This window comes from Neophocaena asiaeorientalis, unplaced genomic scaffold, assembly GCF_003031525.2.
Source record: "Neophocaena asiaeorientalis asiaeorientalis breed wild unplaced genomic scaffold, Neophocaena_asiaeorientalis_V1.1 scaffold233, whole genome shotgun sequence".
Lineage (NCBI taxonomy): Eukaryota > Metazoa > Chordata > Mammalia > Artiodactyla > Phocoenidae > Neophocaena > Neophocaena asiaeorientalis.
This window is the reverse complement of record NW_020171811.1, coordinates 757,298-777,365: the sequence shown is the minus strand read 5'-3', so window position 1 is coordinate 777,365 and position 20,068 is coordinate 757,298. Positions and strand designations below refer to the sequence as shown.

The 20,068-nt window shown below is 45.9% G+C and overlaps 1 long non-coding RNA gene across 3 annotated transcripts in view; it reads left to right on the top strand.

Annotated features, from left to right (window-relative positions):
- The window catches only part of LOC112390808 (uncharacterized), a 20,645-nt gene extending 4,528 nt beyond the window's left edge, over nucleotides 1–16,117 (top strand). For 2 of the 3 annotated variants that reach the window (XR_003001349.1, XR_003001345.1), the window contains 3 exons: nucleotides 11,223–11,631; nucleotides 12,369–12,670; nucleotides 15,413–16,117. This is a non-coding gene — a long non-coding RNA (uncharacterized LOC112390808). The remainder of the gene's footprint in view (nucleotides 1–11,222; nucleotides 11,632–12,368; nucleotides 12,671–15,412) is intronic. The other variant, XR_003001359.1, reaches the window with a different exon arrangement.
- Nucleotides 16,118–20,068: the final 3,951 nt, after the last annotated feature.

The following is a 20,068-nucleotide window of genomic DNA, read 5'->3' as shown; positions in this document are numbered from 1 at the left end:
GAGCACAGGCTCCGGACGCGCAGGCTCAGCGGTCATGGCCCCCGGGCCCAGCCGCTCCGCGGCATGTGGGATCTTCCCGGACCGGGGCACGAACCCTTGTCCCCCGCATCGGCAGGCAGACTCCCAACCACCGCGCCACCAGGGAAGTCCCCAAGAAAACTTCTTAACTCCCAAGTTTGGTGCCTGGCTGGAATAAATAGAAGAGCTAGCTAGGGCTGGCTGGGCCTCTCTCTCTCTCTCTCTCCCTCTCTCCCTGGCCTCTTCACGCGTAAGAAAACTTCTTAACTCCCAAGTTTGGTGCCTGGCTGGAATAAATAGAAGAGCTAGCTAGGGCTGGCTGGGCCTCTCTCTCTCCCTCTCTCCCTGGCCTCTTCACGCAGCTAGGCAGGTCTTCCTCACAGCACGATGATCTCAGGGTACATGGCAGATGGCTTCCAATTGAGAGGAAGAGGAAGCTTCCAGCACATTTAGGGTCTGGGTTCAGAAGTACCAGAACATTACTTCCACTGCACTCTGTTGATCAAAGCAAGTCACAAGACCAGCCCTGAGTCAGGGAGAGGAAATAGCTTATACTTCTGGATGGGAGGAGCAGTTTGCACATACAGGGAGAGATGAATTAATAGTGGTCCTCTTCGGAGACTACCTACCACAGAGGTAAGAAGGGTACAGATGAGGAACAACCTCGTCTGCTTGTCAGGGAGGTTGACGTGAACACCAGACCTGGGGCGTTTGCCCTGCTTCATATTTGAGATCAGAAAGGAAAACACCTCTCAAACTGCCCCAACTTATCAGCGTGAAACAGAGTAGTGCGATTAGGCAGAGGAAGGGATGGAGCTTGGCTTCCTTGAACCCCCTTCAGTTCCCATATCTTATGCGAGATGGTCGAGTTGAGAATCAGAGAGCCTACTCTGGGGTGTGCAGTGGTGAAGGGGGCAGGGGGGAGCCCGCAGCAAAGCCTGGACCTCTCAGGCCATGGGCTGGAGGAGAGGATGGCATAGCACCCCTGGAGTCAGAGTGGCAGGGGAAGCTGAACAGGCTGAGTCCAGCCACCCCACAGCGGGATCAGTGAGGATCTGGAGAACGTGGTATGGATTTGAGCACATTGCCTCCTACCCTCTCAATCCCCACACCCCTCCCACCCAGTGAATTACTCAAGCATCGCATTGCAGAGCTGCAAGGAGAAGGAGAGACGACCTGAGAGCCTGAGAATGTGCCTGAAGGGGCAACTTTTTAAACGGTCTCTTCATAGCATTTTCTGGACTTCACTGAAATCTAACCAGCAAGAGAGGCTCCTGAGGAAGAATGACAAGTTATAATGAAATAAAGAAGCCATGTTAAGGAAAATTACAAAGACATCATAGGAATAATGGCAGTTACCTCTGGGGAAAAGGAGGGAGAGGAGGGGTCCATGGGGAGCTTCGGCTGTTTTAGAGATAAGGCTTTATCTCTAAAGTTAGGGGATGGATAGGGGTGTTGTTATATCCTTTATGCCTCTTTGTGGGTTTTAAATAGTTCATAATGTAACTTTTTAAAAAGCTGCCGTTCTGAATAGAATTGTGAGCCGCCAATGCCAAGTTTAGGTTGTGAACATATTGCATGGGAGTGGGGAACATAGAAAGAGGCTTGAAATGGAATCAGATTTGCTGGTTCAAAAAACCATCCGGGCCGGATTTGAGGAGGACAAGAGTTGAGACAGGGTGGCCAAGGAGGAGGCTGCCTCTCCAATTCCCTGAAAGGTGAAGGTGGCCTGTAGTCTCAGGTGGTAGTCAGGGTGGCTTAGGAGTCAAGCTGGCAATGAGGACTTGGTAATTGACAAGATGGGGGAGGGTGGCTGGGTGGGCAAGGTTTCTGGTGTAAGTAAGCAGAGACCCCAATCTCTTATCGCAGGAGGCTGCGATAAGAGGATCCAGGTGGAGGGCATATTTAGATGGAAAGGTGAAGAGTTCGCTCAGGACAGGTCGGGTTTGAGATGCCTAATGGGATGTCCCGGTGGAGGGTGGATGCAGGAGTCTGGATCTGGGAAACGCCAGCACTAAGGCAGATTGGAGCTGGAGAGGTAGGTGAGATACCCTGATGGGGAGCTAGTAGGAGAGTAGCAAAGAGGATCCAGGACAGATGAGTGCAGCAGCCACGCAGCCAGAGAAAGGGAAGTTACAGCGGTTCCCACCACCCTTCCTTCCCCTGCGCATCCCATTCTCTATTTGCTGTTCAGGTTTGCCTGCCTGGGGGATCGCTTTCCTTTCCCTCCAGAATTATTAAAAGGGCGAGAGAGGGGCTTCCCTGGTGGCGCAGTGGTTGAGAATCTGCCTTCCAACGCAGGGGACAAGGTTTTGAGCCCTGGTCTGGGAACATCCCGCATGCCGCAGAGCAACTAGGCCCGTGAGCCACAACTACTGAGCCTGCGCGTCTGGAGCCTGTGCTCCGCAGCAGGAGAGGCCCGCGCACCGCGATGAAGAGTGGCCCCCGCTCACCGCGCACAGAAACGAAGACCCAACACAGCCCTAAATAAATAAATAAATAAATTTTTAAAAAAAGGGCCAGAGAGAAAGGCCCTTCCACAACCAGATCTGCATTGAGATCCTCACCCAGGGAGCAGAAGGCCCAGCCACCCCCTGGACCTGTCTCCTTCAAGGACAGAGTCCAGAAAGAGCTGATCCCGGAGACTCCTCGGAGGTAGGGGCCTGGTGGAGGAAGAGTATGTAAGACTGGTTACAGACTAGTCGGCCCCTTCCCTTCAGTCTCCCATCTCCCTTTAGTTTCTGTTATGATAAATGCAAGACAGTGTCAGCCTTTGTTTGTCTCCATTGACAACCTAAGCATCCTCTTTTCTACCCAGCCCCTGTCTTTTTGAACAGGAAATCTCTGTTTCTTACAATTTGAATTTCGATTTTAAGTTTAGACTCTGATTTGGGCAGCGGTGGCTCTGAGCTGTAGGAAAAAAAGTGTTTCTGTCTTAAATTGGAATTAAGAGAATTTTGGAAAAGTCAAAAGAACAAAGTTCCATTTCAGAAATATCAGTCTCGCACAGCATTTCTCCAAAAACATAGATTTCAACTGTGGTATGAAAGTATACTGGAGGGAATGTAGAGGGTTTTGCTTTTCTAAAAGCAGCCCTAAGGTCAAAAGTAATACAGCTATGAAATAAGATAATCAAAAAAGGAAAGTTTTCATACAGAAAACATTTTAACGCGTCAGTTTAATGCCAACTCTCGTAGCATCTATCTACTCGGAGATCTCAGAATTGCTTTCAGAGTGATTTACTTACCAGCCCTTTGGAGCTCTCTTGAATAAACGATAACCTTCTGCTCTAAAATATATGCCAAGAAGCACAGGTGTGTGCAAGTAAGCAATCTCTAGTCTCATGATCTTTCTTTTCACCCAGTAATTGGCTTTTCATAGAACTGTGCAGGAGGTATCAAAAGGTCCATTGGTTCATTCCTCTGCCCCCAGACTGAACATCCACCATCTCAGAGAGCAGGCAGCCATTCCCTCTCAAGCACTCCTCTAGAAACCTGCTCATGGCTTTGGTTTTTGGTTTCCTTTCCTTGAGCATCTGATCTTTTTTGCTGTGCCTTCTAGCTCTTGGGACCCCCACTGCCATCACTCTTATTGTGGACTTGTCCTTGCGGGGGATGGTAGCCCTGCCCCAGTCCTTCCATCTGTCCTCCTTCAGGGCCAGGATCAATCACCTGGGGGAAGGGTGTGCTGCTGATCTCAAGTTGAAAGTGGTGCTTTTCCCAGGTAATATATTTGCATTTTAATAGGAGTCTCCTGGGAGAAAAAGTGTTAACTTCCAGGCATTAAAACAAGCTTCTTCGGGCTTCCCTGGTGGCGCAGTGGTTAAGAGTCCCCCTGCCGATGCTAGGGGATACGGGTTCGTGCCCCGGTCCGGGAAAATCCCACCTGCCGCGGAGTGGCTGGGCCCGTGAGCCATGGCCGAATGCAGCAAGAACACAGAGAATACCCAGAGATGACCACTGCTAATATCTTGGTATATATCCTCCCAAGCACCTAGTGTTACAGATATGAATAAACATCCTTATCTCTAGCAGTCAAATTTAGACACTTTTATAAAACTGGAAAGTTGTACACATCGTTTCTATATATCCCATTTAGTAACACGTACACTCCTGTTCCAGTAATCCCACTTCTAGGAATTTATCCTAAAGACAAAACTAGAATGATAAGAATAACATTAGCTCTTATGTATTGAATTTTAATTGTGTACCAAGGTTTGGTGGATTCGGCATAGAGATGTATTTTTTCGGAAGGAAATGAAAGTAGGGGAGGTGGAAAAAGTGGGACTGTGGGTGTGGAATAACTGAAGAGGGTGTAATTTGAGAGCTTTTGCAGGAGAGTAAATGGGACAGGAAATGGGCTGAGTTGGGAAGCCCACTTTGGGGTGCTTTGAATGCTACCGGTAGATATTCAGTCAGTATCTTTCCCTTTCCTTTTTGTTCCAACAGATACATACTTTAGTCCCAGGAATTTTTTTTTTTTTAAATCTGGACTTTCAATGCCAGAATGAGTAATGGTGTATAAAGTGGGTCACAAGGAAGTGATAACTAATGCACAGACTGTTTTAACTGCTGAATCAGAAATCTCTATGCTACATTATGAAATATGCAGGAAGGAAAATAAGCAGATGATAGGAATGGAAGGAATCCTAAAATAATATTTTCACAAACAAATTCTGGCCCAACATAAACCTGAGGGGTCAGTGGAGGGGAGCTGCAATGATATGCTCTCCTGAGCGTTGAAGCACTGAAATAAAATTGCCGAACTAGATAGCGTTCCAAACGACATAAGACCTTCTGAGGCACATGACCACTCAAACCCACAGCCTGAGAGGCCATGGCAATGTCTTGGGGGCATCTTCGTCACTCTGCTTCCTAGCACTGGCAGGCAGGGCGTAAAGAGAGCAAAGACAGAGAAAACGAAACTCACACGGAATTTAAAAATCTGTTCTATCTGCTCTTCCTAAAACAAACAAACAAAACCCATCTTTTTGGTTTAATTTGTTTCATAGATTTTTTTGGTTTTTTTTTTGCTTGTGGTAAAATATACACAACATAAAAATGACCATTTTAACTATGTTTAAGGGTATGTGCTGCTGTCACCACTATTTCCAGAACTTTTTCATCAATCCGAGCAGAAACTCTGTACCCAAACAACTTCCCATCCCCACTTCCCCAGGCCTTGGTGACCATCATTTTACTTTCTGTCTCTATCAATTTGCCTATTCCAGGGACCTCATATAAAGGGAATGATACAATATTTGTGGTTTGGGACAAAAATAATACAGTCCTTGTCCTTTTCCACTTAGCATAATATATTCAAGACCCCCCCATGTTGTAGCATGTATCAGGATTTTCTTCATCTTTATGGCTGAACAATATTTCATTGTATACATTTACTACCTTTTGTTTATCCCTTCATAGGCTGGTGGACAGTTGGGTTGTTCCACCTTTGGCCATCGTAAATAATGCTGCTATGAGCACTCGTGTGCAGTATCCGGTTCAATTCTTTAGGAATGGAATTGCTGAATCATATGGTAATTCTATGTTTAATTTCTGAGGAACCACAAACTGTTTTCCATAGCAGCCTCACCATTTTACGGTCTTACTGGCACACACAAGGGTTCCATTTTTTCCACATCCTGCCAACACTTGCTATTTTCCATTTTTTTTCAAAAATAATAGCCATCCTAATGGGTGTGAAATGGTATTTCACTTGGTTTGGAGAGATATTTAAACAGAAATCATACCGAGGACACATATATAATTTCATATAATTTAGGTTTGGAACTGAAACTAGGAATCATAACATATACTGAAAATAATACTTAGGATATTTGTAACTCATCATGCACAGTTATCTTTTGGTTTATTCTATTTTTGGTGTAAAGTACTAAATTGCCCTCCTATAGTCTCATCTTATGTACTGGTTGATTTTTCTACCTGACACAAGTTTCTTTCTTTTTTTCTGGTAAGTTTTCTTTTTTTTAAATTTTATTTATTTTGGGCTGCATTGGGTCTTCGCTGCTGCACACGGGCTTTCTCTAGTTGCAGCGAGCGGGGGCTGCTCTTCGTTGCGGTGTGCGGGCTTCTCATAGCGGTGGCTTCTCTTGTTGCAGAGCATGGGCTCTAGGTGCGCGGGCTTCAGTAGTTGTGGCACGCAGGCTCAGTAGTTGTGGCGCAGGGGCTTAGTTGCTCTGCGGCATGTGGGATCTCCCTGGACCAGGGCTCGAACCCGTGTCCCCTGCATTGGCAGGCGGATTCTTAACCACTGCACCACCAGGGAAGTCCCCTGACACAAGTTTCAAATTTTATCTAATGTTCTAAAAATCATTTGTGTACATGACATTCAAAGATGTGCTAATCTCTGAGGATGATTGGTATTACTTCTGGTATCCTATTGCACCAGTTTTCAAGGTTGAACAGATTCTCTGGATTCCATTGTTAAGTTATGCAGCATTTTATAGTCATAAGGAACAAAGATAAGAAGCTGTTTCTTTGAAGTTGACCTGTGGTCTTTTCTTAAAACGCTTATTATAGTCAAACGACAGACCTAATATACTGAAATACTCTGTGTTAAATCTTAATTTTGTGGGGGCATAACCAACACATCTGATAAAGAGAGACCTTTCATGAATACTTGGTTAATACGAATTTGAGGGCCTGCTATGAGCCAGCCATTTTGCTGGGTGCTGGATACATACTGGTGACTAAACAGACCTCATGGCATGTGGTAGATGTTTCCAGAAAGAGATAGTCCTATTGTTTTTACTGGCTTCTTGACAAATAACTTAAGGGATAATTCATAGTTCAGGGATAAATGTGGCCCAGGACTAAGTTGTACTTACTGAATTGACTTTTCCCTGATTTTCCCAAAAGGATTTGAATTAACTTATAAAAGATACATGTAATAATTTTAATATACAGAAAGGTAGAATCTGGATCAAGAAGTAAGGAAGGTAGCAACATACGTGCCCTAAGTTGGGTATGTTTGACACAATTACTATTATGTAATTACTATATTTGATACAAACTCCAGGGATGCATTTGCTTGGAGAAAAACTACACTGACTTCAGTAAGTAGAGGCTCATTCATCTCATATAACAAGCCTGAAGTTATGCAACCCAGGGCTGGCACAGTAATTCTCTATCAGGACCCAGGTTCATCATCTTTTTGCTCTGCCATCCTTAGCATGCAGACCTGTGTCCTCATGCTGTCACCACGTGGTCCCCAAATGGTTGCTGTACCTTAGGGCAGGAAGAAAGGAAGAGGGCCACGGGGCAAGAGCTTTCTCCTACTTTTCTTTTTTTATCCAACCAAGAAAAATGAAGGGCCTGAGGTTTCATCCTGTTTGCAAGCTAAGAAGTTAGCCTGCCATGGTTGCTGGCAGAAGTCACGAGACTCCTAGGTCAGAGGCAGCCAGCACTATTACTCAGTACACAGCAAGCAGCACAATTTGCTGTGGTTCTCCTCACCCTCAAGTCCCATAGGGGTGGCACAGATAGGCCCACAGGAATGCCGGTGCACTCAGTGGGTTGCCTCACGGGAGAGGAACCTTGAACTCAGGTTCACTTACACAATTGGCAGTAGGCAGGCCTGCCCTTTGCTCTGGAGTGAAACACCATCCCTATCTTCCAAGGTTCTAAGCAAGCCTCCCCTTTGCTCTGGAGAGACAGCATCTCTATCTTCCAAGGCTGTATGCTATGCAAGCATCCTTGGGAAGATACTCTGCTGCTATCAGTAAGTGCCTCTGCTTGCAAGGTATATAGAAATGAGAGAGACCACAGAGAACTGTCTCCCAACAATATCCACCCCCGGGACTTCTGCCTATCGTTACTGCCCAGAACTGCATCACCTGGCCACCTCTGACCGCTAGGGAGGCTGTGAAACTGGGTATTCTGGCTGGACACACTGCTGCTCTAAATAAAATGGTGGTTCTGTTCATGAGGAAAGGCCAGCGCACATGGAGCTACGCAAGAGCAGGGCAAAAACTGTGCCCGCGTGTTTTTAGCTGTGTGACCAATATCTCTTTCCCATTGTGTAGCACATTTTATGACACTTCATTCATTGGTCCTGCCAGAAATAATTTGTACAACTTAGAAGAAAACTCCCAGTCAAGTACCATTCTGCAAATTTCAAACAAACTATTGGTAGTTTAGTGCAGAATTTTAATGTCATAACTGCATAATATCTAAGTGTATAGGCCAATCACTCCTTAGAACTCTCCCTGTTTTTTAAAATAAATCTGTATTCGTTATTTTTACCGACCATTTTTAGGGGGTGAGAATAACAATTCTTTTAAGAAAATGTTTATGTCATGAAATTTCTCCCAATCTTCTAGTATCTGTAGCTTAAGGAAGAGGTTCTACTTTGCATACAGACAGGTGTTTGTTAAGAGGTTGATAAATATACCTTTTCTGGTTTCATTTATTTTAAGATAATTTTTTCACCTCATGACAGTCATTTGGGGCTGACAGTGTTACCATGGTAACCATGCTCCACAATGCTGGTTGCTGGTGAATATTGGTCCTCAGCACCTTTCACTACAGTGCTCACTCCCTTACGGGAAGGGAAGCCTTGCTCACAGCACATTTAGGTCAAGGAACCCACCCCCAGTGGCAGTTGGTACTATAACAGAAACCTACTGGCTTTTCCTCCCAGGAACCAGTCTAAAGATTCCATTGAGAACCCTGGCTCAACCCATGTCATCATGGCTTACATTTCCATTGTAACAGATAGAGGCAAAACGGCTTTGTTTCCTTTTCGGCTGCACCGTGAGAGGTCAGAAGCCCAGTCAATGCAACACCTAATGCACTGAGGGAACATTTCGGTCGTGAATGGACGTGCCTTCCCTAGAGGCAGAGAAGGTTGCAAACTACTTTTCAAATCTCTCATTGTATGATTTTGAAATAAAAATGCTTCTTTCCTGAGCGGGAAGGAGAGATTTTTAACTCTGGGTGGTGCCCTGGGAATCTAATGATGGAGCACAGTCCAGGGCCGTCCTGGAGATGATGACTGTCAAGGCTCTGGCGGGGTGATCTCTCTCGGGGTGATCTGGATGGGGTTGACCTCTCTTCTCCACAACTGGGGGAGAGCCTCTCCCCTTTAACAAGGTTTTGTGTATGAGAAGCGGGGGTGGGGAGTGGAGCTTGTTAGAGAAAGCAGCTTTGAAAACTTGATTCTCCTTGCCAAGAACTAATGGACTGTCTTCAACATGCATGAAATCTGTTCGGCATGGTGACCAGGGAGCCAAAATGAGGCCTCCACAGACCTAATTGGGCGTCAGCCTACATCTGTGTGAGAAGGCCTGGATGTGTTTATTTTATTCTCTGCTGTAACTAAGAAAAAAAACCAACAAAAACCCTGCGAAGGTTCATTGAGACAACAGTTGGCCACAAAAAAGGAATTTGAACCAAGATAACGCTGGTTACATTTTATCCACATGTTCCTGAAGCCTGCCCTAACGGCTGAATACATAGCCTTTCACCATTAGATTAAAAAGTAACCAAATCAGCATAGTCTTTAGGAAATTAAAGGAATCTACATACACACACATAGATATCTTTTGATAACTCAGGAACCACTGACGAAATGAAAAGATTCCTAGACCAAGTGAGACATTTCACTTTCTTATCATCTTTGTCCCGTGTTGGGAGAGGCAAACGTGTGTTGCAGTGGATACCCAGGGAGAAACTGCTCCCCTGTCAGTTGCAGTGACAGCCAGCCTTTGTGGAGCTCTATGAGCCAGGCACTGTTCCTCAGCACTTTCCAGTAGGATTTCGCTGAATGCTGGTTAACAGTCGTTTCAGGTGAACGCAATCATAATCCCCACTTTACTGTTGTGGCAACTGAAGCACAGAGAAGTTAAGTGACTTGCCCAACATCGCACAGCTAGTTGTACAGGACCTATGCCTCTTGTGTAAAATGATATGCACACACACCCCCTTAGCTTTGTGGCTCAAGGTCCTCGGAGCAAAATGCTACAGCAGGAAGGGGAGAGGAAATCTGGCTGTGGTATACTGGAGGGGAAAAGACAAGGGAGGCTCTTAAAGTCTAGGCAAGACAATGTCTCCAAGGACAGTGCAATTTCTCATCGGTGAGCTATTGGTCAGACTCCCCAGTCTCAGAGGCCTGTCCAGGGTTTCTGTGCTGCCAGGGTGACATTGCTCAACCGCCTGTAGGGGAGCTGCGGCCCTGGAAAGAAGCCCAGGTTGTAGGGCTGCCGGTATCAGGCTGGTCTTCTACTCCAAGATAGAGGAGAATGTCATTCCTGGGTAAATTTTCCTTCAAATGACCTTTCTGAGATAAGCCCTCTCCACCTTTCTGAGATAAGCCGTATCCATTTCAGCATCTGCCTTCCTCAGTATGCCCTCTCCTGCACCAAAAAGACACGTCCTCTGAGATCCAACCAGTTCCCCTGACATCCTTGGGTACTGGTGACCGTGCTTCTAAGGGAGTGAAGTCACTCCCAGCATTGCTTTTCCGTGGGGATCCTGTCACGCTGATGGTGGTGTGACACCTGAGTACAGACTCGCTTTTCAGCAAGATGCATTTCTTTTTAGTTTATGCTGGAGAATCAAGTTCTGTTTAATCCAAATGGGAAGTGTTTGGAATGGTGATGTCACTGTCTGTCATTGGAAATTAAAAAGCAGAGGGGACATATGCCGACACCTTCCCTTGGAATTTCTTTACCTGACCTTTCAATATAGTAACAGAGTGTCTTAGATCTCAAATCTTTTCTCAAATCTTTTCATCATCTTGGTCGTCAAGATGATGAATGCTTCTGGCCCTAAAATATGCATTACTACAATTCTTTGGTTTAAAAATATATGGATAGCTTTAATAAAAGGGATGACTGGATCAATTAAATTTTCTAAATCCAAAGTCAAGCCCTCTTGGTTAAACCTATAATATTGTGTCTCATAGGTTTAGTTTTAAACCAAGGATTTAAAGAATAACCTATCCATTCCTCTGAAGAACTTAAAAAAAAAATCCAATTGGGGATAATTGTTGACATCTGCCTAATGATGTTGCTATTTGAAAAGACATAAGAGAATGTACATTTTTGAGTTACAATAGCTTTCAGTTTATAATTAAAATCAAAATGGAAAAATTTAATTTTATATGAGGACTCAAGGTAACACATTTTTTTAGCATTATCAGACATTGATTTTTTTTTCTTGTTTTTTTCTGCTTTTGTGCAGGTGATATACGGAGGAGCAGATGTGTTGCCTCTAGCAAGGCAATAATTCACTTCATTATTATTGTTTGATTTGCCTTGTGTGTGCTGTTCATTGCTAACTGAGGCCTGCAATGCTGTCCGTGGGATCTGAAATGTACAAGAACGGGTCAGAAGGCCTTGGGAGAACTGAAAAAGAAGTCATTGCCCTGGCCTCAGTCACCTGTCCCCAGACAAAATCACACCCTGTCACCCATGAAGATTTGCAGACCAGCCCCCACTCAGCTGCTGTTTTGACCATAGCCCTTGCTGCCCTAGGCTCTTACCCATGGGACCGAGAACGTTAATGTCAGAAAGAAGTTAGAAACTGATACTGAAGAGCAGACCTAAGTCGGAAAGAACATAGTTCAAGGGAGACTGGTGAATGAAGAAGGGTAAGTACGAATGGGTCTGACTAGAGCAAGACAGAGAAGAAGGTCAAGTGTGCTATGAGTTAAACTGAAGCCAAGATGCTAATGAAAGACTAAAGTGTTCTAATTTACTTATTTATTGGCTCAATAAGTGCTTCTCAACTGGATAAATCAGAAGATGCTGGTCAGAAGATCCTTGGCAGGTGGAGGGCAGGGTGGAGGGGGGACCAACTTGGGATGTTAAGGGTCTGCAGAGAGAGTAATTGCAGCTTGAACCAGGGGGTCTCTTTGGAGGAGCAGGTACCGAGCGACAGAAATGAACACCGGAGGTGGTGGTGGTGGGATGAATTGGGAGATTGGGATTGACATATATACACTAATATGTATAAAATAGATAACTAATAAGAACCCGCTGTATTAAAAATAAAATAAAATAAAATAAAATTCAAAAAAAAAAGAACCGAACACTGAAGCCAGGTTTGGTTGTTAAGTGGGGTGGGGCAGAAACTGCTAGTTGCCTACCCAGTATCTACTCTCCCCTTTTTCCTTCATAACACAACCAAGATTTTAAACTGGATGACAATGTGCCCAGCTGGAAGATGACATTTGTCAGCCACATTTGCTGCTGGGTTGGCCATTGAGATACAAGCAGAAGTTGTTGGGTTGATCTTCTGTGAAGGTGCCTTAAGAGGGGCTAGACTACTGATGTCATCTTTTTTTTTTTTTTTTTCCCTTCTCCCTCCTGTGCCTTCCTGGAACAGGAAGATCAATGTGATGGCTGGAGCTCTAGCTGCCACATTGGACCGTGAAGTGAATTCAAGATGGAAGCCATATGCTAAGTATGGCAGAACAAAAAGACAGAGGAAACCTGGAACTTTGATGACACTGTAGCTCTCATACCAGCCAGAATCCAGCCTTATTTTGTATGAGAGAGAAATAAGCTTCTATCTTATTGAAACCACTGTTATTTCCTCCTTCACCTGGGACATCACAGGCCTAGGGAATCTTTGGAAGGCTTTGACCAGAGAGTGAAAAATTAGGGATTTCATTTGTTTGTCTTTTGGTATGTTTATTTTTTTAAGTTAAATAAGCTGTAAGATAAGGGTGATGTAACTTGACAAAATAGTCTCTGAGCTCAATCATAAAAGGAATCAAGGGGTTATGTATTATTGTATTATGTATTCATTATGCTTAAACAAAAAAGGCTTTGTTTGCTTATGTAATTGAGAAGACCAGAGGTTTAGTGGGCTTAGGTAAGGCCAGATGTAGTAGCTGGACAAGCCAATGAAGACCCAGTGTCTTTCCATTTCTTCTTAGTCTCCCATGGTTTTATTCTTAGACTGTCCCACCTAATGATCACGAAAGCAAAATCTCCTTATATCTGGACCAGGTGGCCATCCCCAAGCCAATCACTGTGGCTAGGGTAGCTAGGACAATGGAACCGACTGGATGGCTTGAACCGACCGAGGTCTGCCCAGAGAACTGCAATTAGGTTAATCCTTCCCAAGTGCATGGCTGGGAAGTATGGGGCCCTGCTAGGAAGGGGAAGAAAGAAATGCATATGGGAAGGCCACCATGTGCTCTATATCTCTCCTGGTCATCCTTCTCAAGTAGTGTTATTTCAAGGGCTTCAGTTTTTTAAAAGGCAACGGTCTTTTGCTCCCAAATTCATTTTTATTAGCCTGAAAACCAGTATTGAACTTACCGGTTGGGAGTAAGGCATGGGATTGCCAGAGAAACTGTTACTCTTACTTTCATTCATTAATTCAACACTAAACATTTCTTGGGTGCTGGTTACGTGTCATAGTCAGTAGGTCTTGCCTGAGAGGATGAGCACATATTAAGCCATGAGTATCAGTGGCACTAGCACACAGGGATGCCCATACTCTTTAGGAAGGTCAGGAAGCAAGTATGAGGGCATGGGAAATAGGACAGGGAAGACTTGCTATGACTAGGAATTGGGCATCGGGTGATGCCCAGAGAGCGTGGACCTGCATGGTCCCTCAGCATGGCCCTGGGTAGATTGCTGGTTCTGTGCACCTGAGAAAGGGAAAAGCAGGATGGGGGGTGCATATGGGGGCTTCAAGCTGTGCCTGTTTTGCAGTCTTACCAGTGCTGGATTTTGACTGGGGTTCTGAATCCTCCTGGTTAGGGAGTCTCTAGGAGGAGGATGGATAGAGTTGGCAGTTCTTAACTAGGGTTTTGGGAATGTTTGGGGGAGAAAGTGCTAGGAAATGAGGGTGAAAACCCTGAAACTCTCAGGAAGAATCTCTGCCAATCCAGCTAGCCTGCTGCTCTCCTGACCCTGGAACAGCTTCTTGGGGGTTTTCAGTTTATCACGGCACAATTCTTTTTTCCTGCAAGAGTTAGAGAATAAGGGCTCCGTGACCCAAAATAGTTCACAGCATGGTATTGTCTCTATTAAAATCATCTCCCAAGGGGTTCAGCTAACAATGTACATGTCAAATTATGTCATGCCCATTAGATGCTCTAATTTGGTCAGGCTGGGTCAGGCAGTCCCTGAACGGAAGGAGCTGTGAACATCCCAGCAGACAGTCACAGCTGCAGCGCCCAAGATGCCCTTGGCTTGAGCTGCATTAGGGCGTGACATTCCACTGGCAAGTACAAGGCAGTGTCACGTGGAGGGTTAACCTCATGACGACAGTGACCTGTTCATCCACCCCCTTTATCAGAGCTTTGCCCCTGGAGACTGGAGTATGTGGGTTTGAATCACGGCTCCGTCACTTAGCAGCTACGTGATCTTGGGCAAGTTAACTTTTCTGAGCCTCATTTTCCACGTCTGTAAAATGGGAATACTCATAACACTTCACTTATAGGGCTGTAGTGAGGATTAAATGCATGTGAAGTGTTTGGCAGAGTGCCTGGCACTTAATAACAACTCAGTGCCAGCTATTCACTGCTAGTAGTAGTATCTAATTTTTTAAATCTTGTTTAGTCCTTCAAAACTGGGGCTCCTCCCAAGATCACCCACAGGAAATATTTCACCAGCCCTCCAGAGACCAGGAGGAGACGAGCAGCCCTTCCTGGAGGGCGTGCAGGGTAGCTAGAGGAGTCACAGTGGTATTCTGACATAGAACTATTTAAAATGTGGCAAGAGTGGCCTTGAGTTTAAGACTAGCTCTGTGTGGATACGGAAGGCTTCTTTCTCTGCCTAGGGGATCACAGGGTGCCTTTGTGTGGTCATGCAATAGGTCTGCAGAGCTCCAAAGAGGCAGGCGTAAGGGTGCCGCCATTCTCTCCATTTTCTATAGAGATAAACGGAGGCACAGAGAAGTCTATACACACATGCACAGTTCTTTCTCTGACCTCTCAAAGGACAAGTGAAACTGGTGTAATTATAGAGCCAGAAGCAGAATCTCCTGCCCAGATGACATGAGACTATGGCATCTGAGTCATAAACCACAGTGGGAGCCAATATTTGGGAAACTATCTGGGGTTACTTCACATGCACAAAGACTATGCCTCTTAGCCTTTTCCTTACCCAGACCCTCTGGGGTCGTCTGGCGTTCCCTTCATGGGTACATCCAGGAGGTGGTGTGTTGTAGAAAAAGCCCTGGGTTATATTCAAGAGACCCGTACTTTAAGCCCAGTCCTGCCAAACCAGCTGTGTGACCTTGGAAAACTTACTTAACCCAGGATTGTACTTCAGAAACAGAAGTGAAGGGTTCGGACGATATCAGTGGTTCCCCAAACCTGACTGGTCAGCAGAATCACTGTGTGTGTTTTGGGGGGTAGGCTGCGGAGGTGGGATCTGGAGCCTCAGAATCTGGGTTTTGTGTTCTAGGTGATTCTGAAGAGCAGTCTCCGTTGGGAACCCTGGAGCAGATGCTATCTAAGACGCCTCGCGGGGCTCCAGTGTTTTCTGACTCCAAAGCCCCCTGAAGCATATTCTGCGTAGTTCCACGCAGTGCAGCCCAGAGGAGACGGCGGCCCTCACCGTGAAGCCCCGTGAGAGAGTCGGCGTGTACCCCGGGGAGCAGCCAGCACGGCAGAGCGTGTGACTTGCATGGCGTGGGGGAGAGGGCGCCGGGGCCGTGCCTGTTTCTTAGCTGGTTCTGCTCTGGAGCCAGTGAATTGGCCTCGCCTGGGGCCAGCGGGACCTTGGCCCAGACGGTGACTGTCCACCGCCTTGTTCCCGACGGCCCGGTCCTTCTCGCCATCGTGCTGTGGTGTGGAACACCCAGCACGCCTGCCCCAAGTCCGAGGAGCACGTCAGGAATCCCACAAGTTGCGTCCTCGAGGCCGGCACCCTTCGCATGAGATTCTGAATGCAGTCATGTGTCTCCAGCTGTCCCAGAGTCACAAAAAGTCCCCGTTCTAATGAGGAGCTGTGGAATGCTAAGGCTAAAGCTGCCTTGAGCTCCTCTTTCACAAGTTTCAATCATGGGTTAATGCTGACATTCTTTGGTTTTAGTAAATGGGGAGGAGCCTTTTGTGTTTGTGTGAAGGCAGAGGCAGGAATAAATCGTGGCTCTCCGGGCTGACTTTGATCCAGAAGTGTGTGTCTAGACTGCTTCTGAGTGGCAGGGAGAACAGGGGTGCGGTGGTCCATGGTGGGATCCTCCCTGCCTGGAGGGCACCCAAGCAGGAGGGGGGATGCACGGGTACGTGTGTAGGGGGGAGCGGGTGTGCCTCAGCTAACGGGTCGGCCAGCACCTGCTCTCGCCTGCTGTTGCCATGCACCAATGACAGCCTAACGTTGCCAACACTTCTGCTTCTTTAGAGAAGTCAGAAGTCTCCGTGTTACCTGAATTCTCCCAATTTTAACATGATGACACCTTGAATTTACAAAATTCCTCAGACCAAGCAAATCACAACTTCTAGCCACAGTCTGAGACTCTGAGTAGAAAACCTGTCTCAGAGGACTGGTCTGGCTGTGCTCCAATATTCTATTCCCAAAAAAAGCAGAACCCCCAAAGGAGGCTATTAAGTCTTAAGAGTTAAATCCATCTCCTTGGTGATTTCCTTGGTTGGAGGGGAAGGAAGTTCTCCGGCTTTCTAAGACCCTCGAAATCCCCTTTCTTTACTGCTGTGTAACTCCCCCCCCCGCTCCCCGCTGCAGGGCCAGGGATCGGCAGTGCTCACCTGCCCTCTGCCTCTGTCTGCCCTGCTCCCAACAACCCCTAATAACACAGCCCACTCCCTGGACTTCCTCGGGTGTGATACCCAGTATACAGACTGTAACACCATCTCCTCTCCCACCTAGAAAAACCACCAAACCCAAGTAACATGGGAGTAACTTATGACATGGACAACCTTGATGTTTCATTTAGTTTTTAAAGGTTAATCACTTCTGCACTTTGGTACTCCAGCAGAAACAATTTATTCAGGACATACATCCCAGTAGATGAGTAGTGGCTCCAGAATTTCTATGTGGGAAAATCTTGGGGGTGGCATTTTGTTGGGAGCAAGGAATAGCTAAAGGATTTCTTCTAAAGCTACATTATATATCAAACCCTCTTTATCCTTAAACTGCACATTTATCTAAAACACAAAGGAAAACCTCCGGAAGCCAGGCTTTGGCCCTGCCATTGTGGTGGGTCAGGACACATGCAAGAGCAACAATATAGGTAGGGACCCCCCTCCTTGATAGGTAGAGGGATGGGCAGGACGTAGTCGCAGAACAACCCAGGTGCAGCATACGCCCCTAGCGCTCAACAAAATATTCAACTTGTGGCCATCACCAAGAAGTCTACGAATAATAAATGCTGGAGAGGATGTGGCGAAAAGGGAACCCTTGTACACTGTTGGTGGGAATGTGAATTGGTGCAGCCACTGTGGAAAACAGTTATGGTTCCTTAAAAAACTACCACACGATCCAACAATTTCACTCCTGGGTATATACCTGGAAAAAACCAAAACTCTAATTCAAAAAGATACATGCACTCCGACATGCAAAGCAGCGCTATTTACAATAGCCAATACATGGAAGCAACTCAAGTGCCCATCAACAGAAGATTGGCTTAAGATGTGGTATATATACACAGTGGAATATTACTCAAGTAGCCATAAAAAAGAATGAAATATTGCCATTTGCAGCAACATGGATGGACCTAGAGAATATCATTCTTAGTGAAGTAAGTTAGACAAAGAAAAATACTATATGATATCATTTATATGTGCAATATAAAAAATAAAACAGATGAATTGATGTACAAAACAGAAACAGACGAAAGCACGGACAACAAACGTATGGTTTACCAAAGGGGAGAGTGAAGGAGGGAGGGAGGGACAAATTAGCTGTATGGGATTAACAGATACAAACTACTATACATAAAATAGATAAGCAACAAGGGTTTACCATATAGCACAGGGAATTATACCCAATATCCTGTAATAACCTATAATGGAATATAATCTGCAAAAAAAAGCAAACTCAAATCACTTTGTTGTATACCCGAAGCTAACGTGATACCATAAATCAACTATACTTCAATTAAAAAAATAATTACAAGAAAATATTCAATTTGGAGGCTGAGGATTTTGAGCCTAATCCCTGAAAGTGTCCTGGACCGAGATGATGTATTCTCACCACCAGGCTGAGCCATTCTGGATAAAACCAAAGCCACTCCTTGGCAAAGGTCAGTGGTAATGTCAGTAACATCTCAGACACTTACTCCCATGGGCTCCTTCTGCCAGGCAGCCAGATGGCTCATTATGACCAAAACGCAGCCCTCCAGGTCCAGTCCCCTGGCTTGTTGGCAGCAGATGGCCTGGGGGACAGGGACTCCCCATTGCTCAGAGTGGATCCCAGGGGATCCTGCCCTTGAGTCCCTTCTTGGGATCAGCAAACTCAAGGATGATCAGCGAAAAGTTTACTTTGATGTGACTTCTAAACTCACTCTAGCAAAGTCGAATAAAATGAAGTACTCATTACTTACCAGGAAGTGGTTGAATTCTGTCTGTCACCATAATGCTACTATTTGCTATGATTTCAAGTAAGGGATCCAAGTATAACTGAGAGGGTTTCAATATTTAAAAACAAACAAACAAACAAACTACTGACCCTTCACTAAATTGGTGGTTGTCATCACACTTAACAACTGCCTCACCAGCAACTGGCAGGAACTCAAGCCGTTCTTGCTTAAATTTATCTGTTCATAGACGGTTGGGCTGAGCTTTTTTCCTCTGACTTTTTAAGCAGTAGTAACTCAGCAAGGAAGAGGCATGTGAGGCTTGTAGCTTATGTTTCTCCCCAGGAACAAAGAGATATGGTAGGACATACACACAGGTATAGACATACACACACGTGTGGGCCTTCAGAATTAGGCACAATTAATATTTTTTAGTTGGAGAGCGTGTTTGGGAGACGAGGGGGCCAGAAAGTCGCTTCTGCAGAGGGGGTCGTCCGTCCTGTGCTTTCCTCTGTCCGAAGTCTCCTCCCTGCAGTCACCCCTGGGTGTGCACTGTGCTCCCCGCACCTCACCCAGCTCACCCACAGCACTTCCTCCTCTGCCGCCCTCGGGCCTGGCTGGCCAGGAAGTCCAGCCACAGCAGAGACGCCGAGCTGAGCATCTTCAACGGCCCCGAAGGCCAGAGGCACTTGGTGACATCCGAGGCAGGTCTGAGGCTTGGGGCCACTTTACAACAGGACCGTCTTTCTGCTTCTCATTTCCGTTTAGAACTCTATTGGATTTCTTTGTCTCAAATGCCCTCAAATGTCTGCAGGTTTCCCGAAAGTTCGTCTGGTTTGCTATGTCTTAGTCTGCTAAGCACAGATGATAAGACGGTGGATGAGACAAGAGGTTTGGTAACATCAGGACTTGGCGATACGAGATGAAGACGATATATGTGCAATTTCTCAACATGTATGTGGCCTGAACACTTACACATGCAGCACCTTGAGAGCACAGAGTGACTTCTTTAATCTTTTTTTTTTTTAAGGAATGACAGTAACCTAACAAACACACATCTTCTGAGAACAGTTACTGTTTTCCAGGCATTATCACAAGACCATGAGGTTCCATGTCAGAGAGCCCCTGCCTTCTAGAGTTTTACAGTTTCAGTGGAAAGAGATCCTCGCTAAAAAGTAAAAATCCAAATTACCCTTGCTTCTCATGTCCCGGTTGTTATATCCCAGTGTAAGTAGCAGCCTGCCAAGGCGGGTAACCGTCAGAGAGCCATGGGCTTAGCATGGTCCACAGCTTCCTGCAATCAAAGATCCTCAAAGATTTGGAGGGAACATTAATTTTTTTAAAAAATTAAAATAACCACAAACCTATTCTGGAATAGCATACAGAAATCATATAGGGGCTTCCCTGGTGGCGCAGTGGTTGAGGGTCCGCCTGCCGATGCAGGGGACACGGGTTCGTGCCCCGGTCCCACATGCCGCGGAGCGGCTGGGCCCGTGAGCCATGGCTGCTGAGCCTGCGCGTCTGGAGACCGTGCTCTGCCACGGGAGAGGCCGCAACAGTGAGAGGCCCGAGTGCCGCAAAAAAAA